General features: G+C 47.8%; 1 protein-coding gene across 1 annotated transcript in view; it reads left to right on the top strand.

The window, feature by feature from the left end:
• Positions 1 to 96: 96 nt before the first annotated feature.
• The window catches only part of UROS (uroporphyrinogen III synthase), a 32,081-nt gene continuing 16,419 nt past the window's right edge, over positions 97 to 15,758 (top strand). The window contains exons 1-2 of the mRNA XM_056352536.1: positions 97 to 236; positions 957 to 1,088. The gene's annotated coding sequence lies outside the window, so the exon portion shown is untranslated. The remainder of the gene's footprint in view (positions 237 to 956; positions 1,089 to 15,758) is intronic.

The raw sequence follows: 15,758 nt of genomic DNA, 5'->3' as shown, positions 1-15,758 counted from the left end.
GGTGTCGCGGCGCGCAGGCGCCCGGCCGCCGGAAGGGCAGGCGCGGGGCCCGCCCTGCGCGCTGCGGAGCGCCGGGGAGCGCGGCCGGCCGCTCCCCGCAGGGCCCGCCGGAGGGCCGTGCCCCGGCCGGCTGGTGGAGCGCGCCGTGCGGGCCTGCAGCGGCCAACGCCGCCTCCGCCCGTGTGGGGAACGCAGCGCGGGCCTGCTCGGGCAGAGCTCTGCAGGCGGCAGCAGGGGTAGGTCGTGCCCGGCCGCGGTGCATCGCGGGGACCGGCGGCGTCAGGCTGCCGAGGGCCGAGAGCCCCGGGGGGGGGGGCCCGGGGCCGGGCCTGGCCCCGCCCGCTGGGGCCTCTGGGGAGCGTGGGCCCGGGCCGCCCCTGCCCCGCTCCTGAAACACCCGGAGCCCCTCTTCGTGCTGCACATGTCACCCGCTTTAAAAGAGTGTTCTGGGGAAGTCACCCGGGCTCCGCCGTCACTCGAGATACACTTAAGAACGATATGTGACCATGTAAGTGCGTGTTCATGGTGGCAGCTCCCTGCCCTGCTGAAGCGGCGCCTGTTTAAAAGCCAGAGAAATAACTGTGCAGCACATGCCCTCACGCTGCCCTCACTGCCCATGCGTGGCCGCGTCTGGGGCCTGGCGGTGACCCTGCCGGGAAGGGAAGAGCCGAGCAGGCCGCGTGTGGCCCCCGCACAGCGTCGCTGGCGCTAAGGAAGTTCAATTAAACAAAAAGGAATCAAGTGCTTACTGCTTGCTTAAAAAATGAATTTCCAGACAGACAAACAGGAAAGGCAGCCAGGTAGAGTGCAGTAACCACAGTGTGAGTGCGGTTTTTATAAAAAATACTGATCAGGAAAATGAGTTGAAAAATCCAAAGCACTGAAATTATAAAGTGGCTGTGAGTGTCTGAGCCTGGTTCATGCGCACCGTGTTCCATTTAAGTCTTTGTGTCTAGTTAAAGAAGAACAGTAAGTGTTAACGAGGTCGTTTGAAGAAGAGGACTGGGCGCTCGCTGTTGCCAGCCAGAAGAAACACAAGGCGGAGGGCCTGGTATGTAATCTCAGCTTTATAAATGCAATCCAAACAGGTTAGAATTTTCAAGTCCCTTTAAAGTATCAAATAAGTCACTGTTTATTATTTTTTATTATTTTTCGAGAGCTGTGTGTGCTCAGGGAGCGCTTAGGTCATTACAAAACATGAGCAGTGATACAGGGAAAGAATTCAGTGTGGAGAGAGATGAATTGTCAAAGCCTTTTACTGCCGCAGTAGGACTGCCTCTGTGGCAATGCAATCTGTGCCTCTATACAGTTTTCCATTTTATTTCTGAAACTGTATCAGTCAAGAATGACAATAATTACTAACATTGCTTTTGGTAAAAATCCATGATGTAGTAGAAGAGTCTGAGTCCTTTGCTGTTCCTCTGGATTGCCGTGTCAAAAAAACAGTTTTGTTGTTGAGTTTTGTGATGTAGACACACAAACAGCAGGAATTATTCTCAGCTCTTGTTGTTATTTGATGATAAATGTCTTACATTATCTGTGAAATTTGGTCCTTTTCTGAAATATGAAATATGGAGCCATATTTCACGGCAGCCTTACAGGTAGGCTTTTTGCTTCTCTGGTTATTAAACCCATCTAATAATACTAAAAGAGTATTGGTAAGAAATGTATAGTATCAAAAATGGTAGCCCAGGGATTTTTAGAAGTTTTTTAAAAATCTTAGAATCATAAAATGCTTTGGCTTGGAAGGGACCTTAAAGATCCTCTAGTCCCACCTGGGCAGGGCCCCCTCCCCCCAGCCCAGGCTGCTCCCAGCCCCATCCAGCCTGGCCTTGAGCACTGCCAGGGATGGGGCACCCACAGCTGCTCTGGGCAGCCTGGGCCAGCGCCTCGCCGCCCTCACGGGGAACAATTTCTGCCTCACAGCTCATCTGCATCTCCCCTCTCTCAGCTTAAGGCCATTCCCCCTTGGCCTGTCACCACGTGCCCACGTACAAAGCCCCTCTCCAGCTTCTTGCCGGCCCCTGTAGGTGCTGGGAGCTGCTCTAAGGTCTCCCCGGAGCCTTCTCCTCCCCAGGCTGAGCAGCCCCAGCTCTCCCAGCCCGGCTCCATGGCAGAGGGGCTCCAGCCCCCTGACCACCTCCGTGGCCTCCTCTGGGCTCGCTCCAACAGGTCCGTGTCCTTCTCATGCTGGGGGCCCCAGAGCTGGTCGCAGCGCTGCAGGGGGGTCTCACGGGAGCGGAGCAGAGGGGCAGAATCCCCTCCCCCGCCCTGCTGGCCACGCTGCTGGGGATGCAGCCCAGGGCACGGGGGGCTCTCTGGGCTGCGAGCGCACATTGCTCGGTCACATGGAGCTTCTCATCCACCAGCACCCCCAAGTCCTTCTCCTTGGGGCTGCTCTCATCCATTCTCTTCCCAGCCTGTATTGATACTGGGGGTTGCCCTGACCCAGGTGCAGGACCTTGCACTTGGCCTTGTTGAACTTCCTGAAGTTCGCACAGGCCCACCTCTCAAGCCCCTCTGGATGGCATCCCTTCCCTCCAGCATGTCGACAGCACCACACGGCTTGGTGTCGTGGGTGAACTTACTGAAGGTACGCTCAGTCCCACTGTCCATCTTACTGACAAAGGTTAAACAGTGCCGGTCCCAGTACCAACCTCTGAGGAGTGTCATTTGTCACTGGTCTCCACTTGGACATCCAGCCATTGACCGCAGCTCTTTGAGTGCAACCATCCAGCTAATTCCTTATCCACTGAGTGGTACATCCATCAATCTATGTCTCTCTAGTTTAGAGACAAAGCTGTCATGTGGGACAGCATCAAGTGCTGCACAGGTCCAGGTAGATGACACCAGTCGCTCTTCCCTTATCCACCAACACTGTAACCCTGTTGTACAAGGCCACCAGATTTGTCAGGCATGATTTCCCATTAGTGAAGCCATGTTGGCTGTCACCAATCACTTTCTTATTTTCCATGTGCCTTAGCATAATTTCCAGGAGGATCTACTCCATGATCTTCCCAGGCACAGAGGTGAGACTGACTGGCCTGTAGTTCCCTAAGTCTTCCTTTTTTCCATTTTTAAAAATGGGGGTTATGTTTCCCCTTTTCTGAACAGTGGGAACTTCACCAGATTGCCACGATTTCTGAAATACGATGGATAGTGGCTTAGCCACTTCATCTGCCAGTTCCCTCAGGACCCGCAGATGCATCTCATCAGGTCCCATGAGTTGTGCACCTTCAGGTTCTTTAGATGGTCTTGAACCTGATCTTCTCCTATGGTGGGTGGTTCCTCATTCTCCCAGTCCCTGCCTTTGCCTTCTGCAGCCCGGGCGGTGTGGCTGGAGCACTTGCTGTTGAAGACTGAGGCAAAAAAGTCATTGAGTACCTCAGGCTTCTCCATGTTCCAGGTAGCCTGGTCTCCTGTTTCCTTCTGGAGAGGGCCCACGTTAGTCTTCCTTTTATCACTGATTTATCTATAGAAGCTTTTCTTGTTGCCCTTGATGTCCCTGGACAGATTTAATTCTATCAGGACTTTAGCTTTCCTAACCTGATTGCTGGCTGCTCTGACTTCCACCCTCTGTAGACTTCCTTTCTGTGTTTGAATTTGTCCAGGAGCTCCTTGTTCATCCATGCAGCCTCCTGGCATTTTTGCCAGACTTCCTCTCTGTTGGGACGCATCGCTCCTGAGCTTGGAGGAGGTGATCCTACTAACCAGCTTTCTTGGGCCTCTCTTCCCTCCAGGGCTTCACCCCATGGTACTCTGCCAAGCAGATCCCTGAAGAGGCCAAGGGCTGCTCTCCTGAAGTCCAGAGCTTCTGTGTGCCCCCCTCACTGCCCTAAGCATATCTTATCTCAGTAGTATCTCAAAATTCATCTTTATTTATGTTATGATGGAACAGACAATTCCCTCTGCACATGGCAATCAGACCTTACCGTGTGACCCGTACGGTTGCTTATAATCAGAATAGCATTAGACAAGTTGTAATATTTTGCAGCTCGCAGTGTCACTTCAGCAACAAGAAACAAAAGTCCCCATTTATCTCTTTTTACAGGCTGTCCGCTGTATTAAAGATAGGTCGCAGTTAGTTTGGGGGCAGCTTTTCAAATGAAATTTGAGTGACCTACAAAGATGTTCTTTCTGTACAATGTATATAAGAAATCTGCAGGTTGTGGGTTTTTTTTTAATATGAGAGAGTATTGCTCATTTTTACTCTACTAATACCAGGTACCTAGAGATACACATTGTAATCCACTTTATATTTTAATTGAAGGCACAAGGATGTTGAATTTTACTGTGTGATGCTATGAATGAGAACCATTTCAATTATGTCTGTAAGAATAATATTCTGAAAATGCAGTGTGACCCTTCTTATAAATTAAGTGGACTTAAAATTAAGTAATGTGGACTCAGAGCACCAAACTGCTTTTAGCCTTCAGTCATGATGTAATGCTTCAAACACTCCAGTTGCTCTTGTAGTTCATTATCTGAGCTAATTGGATGGTTCCCAAACCTCAGACTGACCAATACAGGTTTTTCTTCATCTTTGTGTCTGTGTCCGCAAGGCAGAAAATCTGTTGCCCTCTTTTTAGCTGTTTGTGAGCCTAATGGGTTTTAAATGGTAATTTTTTAACATTTGAAGAACAGTCTTTGCAGAATTGTTATTGGTGCTCAGGCAAAGTGCTTGTTTAGTGAGCCAAAAAGTGGGTGGCCAGTATCATCCTAGAAACAAAGACTTGGCAGTGTAAAACTTATTAAGGTTTGTGCTGGCTTTGGCCGGGCTGGAGCTGATTGCCTTCACAGCCGCCGGTGCGGGCCACGATTTGGGTCTGTGCTGGAAGCCGTGCTGATGACACAGGGATGTTTCCGTGACCGCTGAGCGGTGCCTACACGGAGCCGAGGCCGTTCCTGCTCCTCCCCCACCCCACAGCGAGCGGGCTGGGGGGCACGGGGAGCTGGGGGGGCACAGCCGGGGGAGCTGACCCCGACCGACCCCAGGGATACCCCGTGCCATGCGCCGTCACGCTCGGCATATGGAGCTGGGGACGAAGGGGGACGGGGGGACGCTGGGAGCGATGGCGTTGGCCTTCCCCAGTCCCCGCTGGGCGTGCTGGAGCCCTGCTCCCCTGGGATGGCCGAGCACCTGCCTGCCACGGGCAGCGGGGAACCAGTGCCGGGCTTTGCTTTGCTCCTGTGCGCGGTGTTGCCTGGCCGGGTACGCTGTCTTCATCTCCATCCACGTGTTTTCTCACTTCCTCTCCATCCTGACACGGGGGGAGTGGGCGAGTGGCTAGCTGGGGTTAAACCACAGCAACGTTATTCATACACATTCCCTTTTCCAGGCACAGATAGAGCACTGCTGGGCTCAGCTAAGTCCATTCATTGTTCTAAATAGAAACTTTTAATGGTTGTTTAGAAGTTTGTGCATACCTCTCTTGATTAAATACGTAAGATGTAATATATAGATAAAATACGAGAGATCTGAAATATAGCTTTGTATTGTAAGTACTTCCCTTAGAATACATCAAAAATTACCAAAGATGCCGCATGTCTTATTTATGTGCTTTCTCTTAATGCTCTTTGATTTAATAAGAATTTGTCAGGATTCATGATTCTACATGTATTTAGCAGAAACCTAGCTTAAAATTCTTTCAGTCATTTATAGGGCACTCCTTAGAAACACCTCAAGGACACAAGTAAACCAATAAAAATACTGTATTTCTCTTACCTTTCCTGGTGCAGTGGAACCCCCACGTCATTGCAGCAAGTTAGGAAAACTTGTATGTTTTTCCCCAAAAAACAATCCATAATTGAGTTTTAACTTTTTCACCCTTTGAATGTATATTGGCATATTTTTGGTTTGCTGCTTGTCCCTCTTTGGGATCTTGTCTGCCTTCTGCCTGCCTGTTAAGATGGCATTTTGGCTGGATTCGCAGTGATGTGTCAGCAGTAGTAGGACGCACTTTCTAAGAAAATGCTGGGGTGGGAGGACCTGGCATTTGGAAATGGGTATATTCCAACAGTTTTCATTTGGTCCCTGCAATTCTGTGCGAACCTGTCTAAGCTAAATAGGTAGAAAGAACAGAACGGTCTGATAGGTTTATGGCTGCAGGAAAAGAGACTAATTTTTTCAGCAGTAAAACCAAAAGCAGTCCGAGGGTAGTTGCAGATCAATATACATGTTATTCATGAATGCAGAAATTTATAGATTCCCTAGGTCAAATTTGTCTTCTCTTGGACACTTGCAGCCCCTTTTTGGAGTCCAAAAATGAGCTGCCTTCTGGCAGAATTGAAAATAAGCCAGTGACTTCTAGGAGTGCCAGAGCTGTGCAGTCTTGCTCTTTATACAAGTAAGCCAGATGGCTGAGTCCAAAATACAGCTTGTATGATTTCTGTGTAGAGATGCTAGGTAATTGCATCTTGCTGTAGTTCATGATATTTTATGACTTTGTAATTATTTGTTGGTGCAGTATGTGTTTTGTGTGCAGGTTCTAAACAAAATAATTAAATTGATTATTGTAAGTCACCTTGTTAAACATGGATGTTTACCCATTTCTAATTGTTATTCATTACTTGACACAGTAATAAGGCATAGGGTGGGAAGTTAATTTGTTTGTAACTACCTAAAATAATTAATTAGAAATCTGCTTTCCCCAGGTGTACCTGAATTAACTCTCTCATGTCATCTGGGGGTTTTACTACAATACTTTTGGAAATGGCGCTTTCCAGAAAGTATTACTATCTTTTAGTAAACAGTTTGGAAGGATTTCCCCCCCCCCCCCCCTTACATTTTGATGAGTTCATAATGTCATACCATTGACATTTTGGAAATAGTTGTGCTAGGTTAACATCATTTTCTTGGTGTTATTAGACTTTAAGAGTACCAGCAATGTAAGTGTATCGTAGTTAGAGCATAAGCGCTGAAGGTGGCATTATAGTAACAGTCGTTAGTAACGTCGGGATCATAATGACAATCTACACTACAAAGAACTTCGGGCACAGTACCTTCTTACAGGAATGTTGGATTGCTAAAGACTGTTACAATGTCAAAGCGCCTGAGAAAAGTCGTTTCACACTACCTTCTTCAAGCTACTGGCAACTGGATACTCCAAAGTACTTGGGAGTCCAACTCTTGGAAGCCACGGATGGGATCTACTATGGCATTTGCTCTAGTTACAGATCGGCGAGAGTTGCACTGTTGAGAATACAGCCCGTGACAAAGCCCTTATTTCTTATTCTGTCTGCGCTTTATAGCCGCTCCCTTTGACTTCACTGGCCTTGGTGTTTCAGAACTGCAGCGCTGAGCTGCAGTGGGGCCGCGGTGCCGGTCGGGGCCGCGGGGGCTGCGGGCGCTTCCCCCCGGCCCCAGCAGCCCCGGCAGCCGCTCCCAGCCGGGCCCGCCGCTGGCCACGGCCCAGCCCAGCGGCCGCGGGGGCAGCGCCGCGGGGGGCGCGTTTCACGGGGGGGCACAACCCGCCCGGGGACCCCGGCGGTGGGGAGCGGGGCGGGAGCGGGGCAGGGACGGGGCCGCGGGCACCCGGGGCCGGGCCGGGCCGGGCCGGCGGGGCAGGGCAGCCCCCGGCCGGGCAGGCGGCGCCCCTCGGCCCACGGAGCCCGCGGGGGAGCGGCTCCCCCCCGGGGCAGGGGGTGCCGGCGGGGGCCGTGCCCCGCGGGCAGCCCGCGCCGGAGCGGCTCCCGGCAGGGCCTGTGGCGCCGCGGGGAGCGGAGCCCGGGCCGGGCCGGGCCCGAGTGTGAGGAGCCGCCCGGAGGGGCCGGCGCGGCAGCGGCAGCGGCGCCGAGCGGAGCGCGGCCCCTGCCCGCCCGGGGGGAGCCCGGGGGGGAGGCCGGGCCGGGCCGGGCCGGCGGGCGGGGCGGGGGGAGGCGCGGGCCGGGCCGGGTTCTCTCTCCCGGCCCCGCCGGGCTGTGAGCGGCACCGGCCGGAGCCCGTTTCCCCGGCGGAGCCGGCGCTGCCCGTGCCCCCGGCCCCTGCGAGCGCTGCCCCCGGCCCCGGAGCCTCCCGCCGTGTCCCCGCTGCCCGGCCCGGCTGAGGCGGGCGGCGATGGGCAGGGGGCTCCGCCGGGCGCCCCGCACCCCCGGCCCGGCCGGCCCGGCGCAGGCGCTGTAATAAGTAATTAAGAGTAATTTGCTGATCAAACAAGTTAAGCAAGAGGAACGAACCCGTTGTGGCGGTCTTGAGAACTTCCTGTTTAAGGAGACATGTCCACAATGTTACCTTGCTGCACCAAACATGGGAACGTCCTGTTTGACAAGATAAATCTTAACCGCAATGTTATCGGAATGTATGATCCTGGGCAGATGTTAAACCGCAATGTTATGTTAACGTGTGCCGTTGTACCAATCAACCATGTAAAGAATAGATTGTATAAGTTGATTCTGGAACCATCATTTTATGGGAGCTACCTTAAGCAAGAAACCACGATAAGGGAAGAAGCAGAGGGGCATACTGAAGATGTCAGAAGGGAGATGACCTCGGTGAAGATAAAAAGAGCTGCTCAGCTTGCTTGAATTTGCGAGCCCTTGGTGGATCTGTGACTCCCCAGCCGCCCAGAGCTGCTTTTGCTTTCCTACCTTTATAAATATTTGGTGAATCCATTTTGGACTCGATTTGTTTAAATTCAACTATAACACATTTGGTGCCATGACTTGGATCCAGACAGCCGACTCAGAATTCAACTTTAGGAGGGCACCCCATCTTCAGATGGTCCCGGAGGAGATTCCAGCTTAGCTCACCTGGATTTTCCGAACTGAGATAGGAAAGCAAAAAGAAAGAGAAAGGAGATACTACAGTTCCCCATAATTTTTGTGCATGAAGAGCTGGACGAAGACTTGGGAGTGAGTAAGTGTATTGTGGTTCCGTTCGGTCGGGGATTGGATGCCCAGGGTGCAAGTGACTGAGACGTCCACTGGATGTAGTAGTCCACCGGGCAAAGTGAGTGTGGACCTCCTAATAGTGCGGTTCCCATTGTCTGCGAGGGCGTGGGCCACGGACGGAGGGAAACCAGTGTAATCTGAGTGAAAGAAGGCACTCTCGGAAGATGGGACAAAAGAGTAAGGCTTCTGGTTCCATGCAGGAGGTACGGGGTGGGGGTGGGCTCCCCGATATACCCCAAGGTGGCCCGTTAGGCCTAATGATCCAATATGGGGGTACTTCCCCTTCTCGAAAGGGGAAGCCCAAGGAGAAAATGGTCCATTATTGTATGGAAGTATGGGGATAAAACAAATAAGAAAAGATTTATATTGGCCAATTTATGGATCTTTTGAGGATTGGATATGTCAACAATTAAACATATATGTTAACAACAAACGACCGTTTAATAAGGAGGAGAGCGAGTATGCCTTTTTATGGATCCTGGGCATAGCTCAGACCACTAATTTGTTCCCATTAAAAGAAAAGAAAAATGATAGAAAGAAAAGGCAGGATGTAGGTGAACCTCCAGCGTCTCCCCCACCCTATATTCCCCCTCCTCCGCTACCACAAGGTCCTGAGCGTGATCTTCCTCCAATAGCACCCCCCCAACCTGAGGAAGAGGCCCCTCCTGATCGAATAATGACTAGAAGTCAAACTAGAAAAAGGAGGGAGGAAAATCTATTGTATCCATTAAAGGAGACTGCTATGGGGGGACCACAACCCGGAGTCGGATTTGTATCTGTACCCCTCAGCTCCGGGGATGTGAGGGAACTTAAGAAAGAAATGGGACACTTGTTAGAGGACCCATTAGGGGTAGCCGAATGTTTTGATCAATTCCTTGGACCTAACATTTATACTTGGGACAAAATGGAGCCTATTTTAAAGATCTTGTTTACAAACGAAGAACGAGGAATGATCAGAACGGCAGGTATGAGACATTGGGACCAGAGACATCAGCAAGGTCCCGCCAGAGATGAAAAATGGCCCCTGCAAAGGCCCAATTGGAACAATCAAGACCCCGTACATACAAATAATATGGTAGATCTCTGGGATATGATAATTCAGGGGATTAGCGATTCTATACCCAGAGGACAAATTATTAATAAGGCCTTTAACGAACAACAGAAAAAAGATGAAACCCCCACTGAATGGCTAGAAAGTTTGAGAAAGATTTTATAGCTATATTCTGGGTTGGATCCCAATAGTCAAGTGGGTCAAGCTCTGCTGAAAACGCAATTTTTAGCTAAATCTTGGACAGACATAAGAAAAAAGTTAGAGAAAATAGAAGATTGGCAAGAAATGGGGTTAGATGAATTATTACGAGAAGCTCAGAAGGTGTATGTGAGAAGGGAAGAAGAAAATCAGAAGAAACAAGCCAGAATCCTAATGGCAGCTGTAAGAGAAGGGCAAAATCTGGGTAGGAGAAGAAACAGTCCCCAGAGGGGTCCAGTAGACCTGAGAAGAAGATTTGGTTCGTAAGAAATGGAATGTCTTTATTGTTGCAAGAAGGGACATTTGCAGAGAAATTGTCGGAAAAGGATACAGGATGAGGAGATTTTTAAGAAAGATTAGGGGGGTCAGGGGCTCTATTTGCTGGGGACCCCTAAGGTTACCGAGCCCTTGATAAAATTAAAATTGGGTCCTCAGCATGAAGTGTTCGAGTTCCACGTGGACTCGGGCACTGAAAGGTCAACCATCCAAAAGTTACCATCTGGATGTGTTGAATCAAAGGATAAACTCCAAGTAATTGGTGCAAAGGGGGAACCTTTCAAAGTGCCCCTGATAAGGAATGTAACAATAGAAGCTCCAAATAAATATGGAGTGGGAACATTTTTATTGGTCCCAGAAGCTGAGTGTAACCTTCTGGGACGAGACCTGATGGTGGAATTAGGAATCAATTTGGAAGTAGATCAAGAGAAATTAAAAGTAAGATTATGCTTATTAACCGCGGAAGATGGAGCCAAGATTAATCCAGAAACTTGGTGTAGCCCAGGGTCGGTGGGAAAATTAAATATCAAACCGATTATGGGTCTCCATAAAAGACCCAGACCAGCCAATTAGGATAAAACAGTATCCCATCTCTAGAGAGGGGAGAGAAGGGGGACAGCCAGTAATTGAGAGACTTTTGGCCCAGGGGCTTTTGGAACCCCACAATACTCCCATATTGCCCGTAAAGAAGCCGGATGGGTCTTATCGTTCAGTACAAGATCTGAGAGCTGTAAATGAACGAACCATTTCCCGGTTCCCTGTGGTGGCTAACCCCCACACTATACTTAATCAGTTAAATCCAGATTATAACTGGTATAGTGTTCTAGATTTAAAAGATGCTTTTTGGGCTTGTCCCTTAGAAGAAAAATGTAGGGACTATTTTGCTTTCGAGTGGGAGAACCCCAAGACCCATAGAAAACAACAATTACGGTGGACGGTTTTGCCCTGGGGATTCACAGAGTCTCCGAACTTGTTTGGACAAGCTCTGGAACAGTTACTGGAATCTTATGAATTAAGTCAGGGACTAATTCTAATACAATACATGGATGATTTATTGATCGCTGGAAAAACTCAAGAAGGAGTCAGAAATGAGAGCATCAAATTATTGAACTTTTTAGGCCTCAAGGGATTAAAGGTTTCTAAGTCCAAATTACAGTTTACTGAAGAAGAGGTAAAATATTTGGGACATTGGCTCACAAAGGGACACAAGAAATTAGATCCTGAAAGAGTAAAAGGAATTTTGTCTCTAACAGCGCCCACTAATAAAAGACAGATAAGACAGTTATTGGGATTATTTAGGGTATTGTCGGCTGGGTAGAAAATCACAGCAGTAGAGTGAAATTCTTGTATGAAAAATTAACTAAAAACGGGTTGGTAAAATGGTCCCCTGAAGATGAGAATCATTGGGAAAATATAAAAAGAGATCTGGTAGAAGCACCTGTCCTCAGTTTACCCGATATCTGTAAACCCTTTCAACTTTTTATCAGTGTGGATAACGGGACAACTTATGGGGTTCTGACCCAAGGATGGGCAGGACAGAGAAAGCCTGTAGGATATTATTTTAAAATACTGGATCCTGTAAGCCGCGGGTGGCCCACCTGCTTGCAAGCAATAGTGGCCACTGCATTATTGGTAGAAGAAGTTGGAAAAGTCACCTTAGGAGATGAACTAAAAGTATACACCCCCCATAACATTCGAGTAGTATTACAACAACGGGCTGCTAAGTGGCTTACAGATAGTCGATTGCTAAAATATGAGGGAATTTTAATTAACTCCCCTAGGCTAGAAATGGAAACCACTTCTGTTCAGAATCCTGCCCAATTTATATATGGAGAACCTAAAGAAGATTTGACACATGACTGCCTCCAACTAATAAATTTGCAGACTAAAATAAGGGAGGACTTAGAAGAAGATAAATTAGACGAAGGAGAAAAATTATTTGTGGACGGCTCCTCACGAGTGGTTGAAGGACAACGAAAATCAGGATATGCTATTGTGGATGGGTATACTTTTAAGATAAAAGAATCAGGACCATGAAGTAAAGCTTGGTCCGCACAAGCGTGTGAGTTATATGCTATGTTAAGAGCATTAAAGCTCTTAGAAAATAAAATTGGAACTATTTATACAGATTCAAAGTATGCCTTTGGGGTGGTACATACTTTTGGAAAAATTTGGGAAGAGAGAGGCTTAATTAACACCCAGGGAAAAGGATTAGTCCATGAAAAGCTAATCCTAGAAGTTTTAAAGGCATTAAGAGGTCCGCTAAAGATAGCCATAGTCCATGTAAAAGGACATCAGAAGGGACTAACCCATATTGTAAGAGGAAACAACCTAGCCAACGCAGAGGCAAAACGGGCTGCATTGTTAATGGTTCAGACCTTGAGAGAGGAACCTGAAAGGCTAAAATTAGATAAGACTTTCACTCTCCAAGAATTGGATAAGCTAAAACAAATTGGAGCAAAAAGAGATGGTGATAAATGGCAGGGAAATTTTTCCAAAGGGATTAGCTCGGGGAATACCGAATAAATTACACCATAAAACTCATTGGGGAATTCAAGCTTTAGTGGATCAGTTTGAGACAGACTATGCCTGTGTCGGAATATACGGTCTAGCTAAAAGGATTTTAGAGAGATGTTTAACCTGTCACAAAGTGAATAAATGACAACTTAGAGAAAAGGTTCAAGGGGGTCATGAATTGGCTAAAAGACCCTTTGAGAAAATACAGGTGGATTTTACCAAATTGCCAAAGGTTAGGAGGTATCAGTATTTATTGGTCTTGGTTGATCACCTTACGCACTTTGTAGAAGCCTTTCCAGTGGTAAGAGCTACTGCAAAGACTGTTATTAAGATTCTCTTGGAAGAAATTATTCCAAGATATGGGACTGTTGTGGTAATTGACTCAGACCGAGGCCCACATTTCACATCCAAAGTAATTAAAGAGACAACTGAATTGTTCGGTACAAAATGGGAATACCATACTCCCTGGCACCCCCAGAGTTCTGGGAAAGTAGAAAGAATGAATGGGGAGGTAAAGAAACACCTAACCAAACTTATGGTGGAAACAAAAATGAATTGGGTTAAATGTTTACCATTGGCTTTGCTTTACGTTAGAACTCAGCCAAGAGCAGATACTGGTATATCCCCCTTTGAAATGTTGTATGGAATGCCTTATGACTTTGGGTTATTAGTGGAACACCCAAAGGTCGAGGATAAACTTTTAACAGAATATATTTTAGAACTTACAAAAAGAAGACAGGAACTAAGAAAGAAGGGCTTGGTAGTACAAAGACCTCCCTTGGACATTTCCATACACCGAATCCAGCCCGGAGACCAGCTACTAATCAAAACCTGGAGAGAAACCTCCCTAACACCCCGTTGGGAAGGATCCTTTGTTGTGTTACTTACCACCGATATGGCTGTACGGACAGCAGAGAAAGGATGGGCTCACGCTAGTAGAATTAAGGGACCTATCTTCCCAGAGAAGTGGACCGTGACGTCGGAACCAGGAGACCTTTGAATAAAGATAAGGAAAAGTGAGACCGGTAAATGAACCACTCCAGAAGGGAAGTAAGAGATAGTTTATATCAATGGTTCCAAATAGCACCGGGAAATACTCTATGAAAGGTATATTTTGCACCTTGGAGTGAAGAAAGGATACCTGACCAAACAGGGGGTGGGGGGGTGGGGCGTGGGGGGGTGGGGCGTGTGTGGACTATACAAACTAACAGGAACTCCCCAGGTTTTTCCCTTTTGTTGCGAAACAGAGACGGAGATACCCGAATCACCCAGAATAGGAGATCTCCGGGGCATACCCTGCTTAAAACACCCTACTTCGGGCATTTATGTTGGGTTGTTTGCGATGTCTAAATTGTAATAGAGATTGGTCCTGTGTTTCATTTAAGAGACAACCTTACTGTATGAAATGCCACAATGATTTGATACGTACCAGGGGGCCAGAGGATCAAGTGGAAATTCGTAAATTATTTTGTGGATGGGAACTGTCAGTACCTGAACTTTGGGAAGTATATGAAACAGACTGGTATAGATTTTAAGACAGTGTACTATAAGATTCGCCTGGAAACAGGCAGAGCAACCAAACAGGTGGAAATATATTTGAGAGATAACTAACTCTTTAGACCTTGGAAATTATTGACAGGATAACAGCAAAATTCCCCTGAAGACTACCTGCTGCTGCCGAGAAGATATTGATATCCCGTTGTTCTCTGCAAAAGAGTAGACAAGGAAGGCAGAGAGGTACTGAACGGTGGGGAGATGAAAGCTGGTATCCTCTTAATGGTATTGATTACCACGACTTTAGAAAATGAACATCAACCCTTCAATTGGACCTTAGGTCGATGGGAGGATTCAATAGAAGTTCGATATAACGTGACAGCCAGACCCCCAGAATTCCAAGTTAAATTGGAAGATTTCGTCTTTTATGAACTAGACCCACCCGGTCGACAAGAAAGAGCAATAAAACCTTTTTATCTCTGCCCCGGTTCGAATCCAGGGAAAAGCTATTGCAATTTCCCTAATCACTATTACTGTGCATATTGGGGATGTGAAACCATAGCTTCAAACTGGGACATAGCCATTAAAGATAGATTTTTAAATATAACATGGGGACCCAGAGGATGCAACCTGCCAGCTCCTAGCTGGGATGGACACATAGAGGGCCCCCATCTTGGCAACTGTAAGCTTGTTGTACTAGAAATCCTGCAGCCTAATGACCACGGATGGTTATTTGGACGAACCTGGGGAATGCGATATTGGGAATCTGGAACTGATAGAGGAGGACTAATATTCATTCAAATACGTGAAGTTAAAATGCCACAAGCAGTAGGGCCCAATCGAGTCATCACAAAGCAAAAAGGGAAAAAGAAAAAGACAAAGGTAGGAAGCTCCACAGCCTCAGTCACCCCAGGGACATACCTAACCTCTACAAATAAAGTGGAGAAAACACCCAAAGACGATGAACCCTTATGAACTGTAATGCAGGCAGCCTATCAAGCTTTAAATGCAACAAATCCAAATTTTACCATTTCCTGTTGGTTATGTTACGACATAAAGCCCCCTTTTTATGAGGGGATAGCTGTGTCATCTCCTTTGAATACCTCTACCAAGGACAATCCCTCCAGATGTAATTGGAAGGAACGGAAGGCGGGGATTACTCTCCAACAGGTCAGAGGGAGCGGTTGGTGTATAGGAAAGATAACGAACGAGAGAGGAACTCTATGTACCAAGCAGACTCAAAACTTTATATCTAATACTAAATGGGTTCTGCCTAGTCCTGGGGCATGGTGGGTCTGCTCCGTAAGCACATTAACACCGTGTTTGTCCACTG

Source organism: Falco biarmicus, chromosome 9 (assembly GCF_023638135.1).
Source record: "Falco biarmicus isolate bFalBia1 chromosome 9, bFalBia1.pri, whole genome shotgun sequence".
Taxonomy (NCBI): Eukaryota; Metazoa; Chordata; class Aves; order Falconiformes; family Falconidae; genus Falco; species Falco biarmicus.
This window is presented reverse-complemented; position numbering and strand designations above follow the sequence as displayed.